The following is a 1,989-nucleotide window of genomic DNA, read 5'->3' on the forward strand; positions in this document are numbered from 1 at the left end:
TCCTGTTTGTTTCAATCTGACTTTCTGTTTGTATTTATCTGACTTCCTGTTTGTTTCCATCAGACTTCCTGTTTGTTTCCATCTGACTTCCAGTTTGTTTCCATCTGACTTCTTGTTTGTTTCCATCTGACTTCCTGTTTGTATTTATCTGACTTCCTGTTTGTTTCCATCTGACTTCCTGTTTGTTTCCATCTGACTTCATGTTTGTTTCTATCTGACTTCCTGTTTGTTTCCATCTGACTTCCTGTTTGTTTCCATCTGACTTCCTGTTTGTTTCTATCAGACTTCCTGTCTGCCTTTTTAGATGTAGAGATAAACTGTGTTCACTGATGATGGTTTATGTGTTAATATCTGTTACGTGAGTTTTTAATGCAGTGCTGCCTGGGGGTAAAAGGTCACAGTCACTCAGTACAGGTGTTGTTTTAAAACAAAGAGAAACAGGATACAATGATTTACAAACTCATTGTTTGTTTTCAGCCTTGCAGTTTACTTGCAGAGTTTGTTGAGATTCTCAAATCTTTTGATATTATGGACTGTAGATGATGATATCACTGAATTCTTTACAAAAACTGGACTATTTGCTCACTCGGTTCACAAAGTGGTGAACCTCCTCTCTTCGTTGTTGCTCAGCTCATGAACGACTGAGCCTTTCAAGGATGCGCCCTTCATACCTGGTCATACCTGAGCATTCCTCGACTTTCCCAGTCGTTTGTTGCACCTGTCCCAGCTTTACTGGAACATGTTGCAACCATTAAATTCAAAATGAGTGAATATTTGCAAAAACTATTAAAGTTGATCAGTTTGAACATTAAATATATTTTACTTTGTAATTTATTTGTTTGAATAAATGTTGAAATGATTTTTATTCATGTTTTACACAACGATCTAAGCTCATTGGAATTGGGGTTTTATTTTAAAGAGCTTCATTAGGTAGAGTTTGAAAGATATTAAATATTGTGATTTTTAATTGAGAGGCTAATGTAATCTTTAATAGTAGAAGTTGTGGATAAAACTATCAAATACAGTTTTACACAGATTATTGTACAATTTATGATGGTTGTTAATGACATCTGAAGCTAAAACATTCTGTTTAATTCTTCATTTTACTGTGAAAAGTTTAAAAAGTATTTAGATCTGAATAAGGACTTGAATGGGATAAATAATTGTTTGTTTCCAGGTTTGCTCAGCAGGGGGCGCTGTTGTTACCTGTTCAATTAGCATTCTGTCATGTGCCCACTGAATCTGAAAAACCTGCTCATGTCAAATTTAAACAGATGCATAAACTGTGTAGTTTGTCCCAGATGTTTAAACAGAATGTAATGAACACGTGTGTGTCGACTTTTGTTGTGTAGCTGATTGTGTTTTCAGTTTGTGTCACCTTCAGAAGACACGCAGAGCTAAAAACACACTGTTCATGTACTGAAAATCAGACGAAACCTGATCGTCTCCGCCTGATTTTCTTTTAGGGAAGTTATGACATAAATTCCCTTCAGGTTGGTTAATTCAGCAGAACCTGACTGGAACTCGTGTTGCGTGAGGATGAGGAGCAGCTCCACGGTGCTGCAGGGAGGACAGGATCGTGCTGATGCTTGTTGGACACATTTCTGTGTGCTGATGCTTCTGCAGTGGAGCCGGCAGGTCTTCATCACCGCTCACAGGAATCTGCAGCATCGAGAACAAAAATATCTGTTCTGTTTGCTTCAGCTTTAATCTAAAGACAATAAATGTTAAAAAAATGTTTCTGTGATTTAACCCAGCTGCCTTTGTGTGACTGATTTTATTAAGACGAACTGAACATAAAATGTTTAGTTTATTACAAAGAATAAAAGTGTGAAAAGATGCTTCAAAATGCATTAAAATATCTTGAATATTATGACAACAAAAAGTGAGATATCTCAAATTTACTGTGTGATTAGTCATACTTTAATTGTTTATGTTTCAGGTTGTAATTTATTGCATATATCTAGAATTATTTATCTTTCATTATTC

Source organism: Austrofundulus limnaeus, unplaced genomic scaffold (genome assembly GCF_001266775.1).
Source record: "Austrofundulus limnaeus strain Quisiro unplaced genomic scaffold, Austrofundulus_limnaeus-1.0 Scaffold484, whole genome shotgun sequence".
NCBI classification, from domain to species: domain Eukaryota; kingdom Metazoa; phylum Chordata; class Actinopteri; order Cyprinodontiformes; family Rivulidae; genus Austrofundulus; species Austrofundulus limnaeus.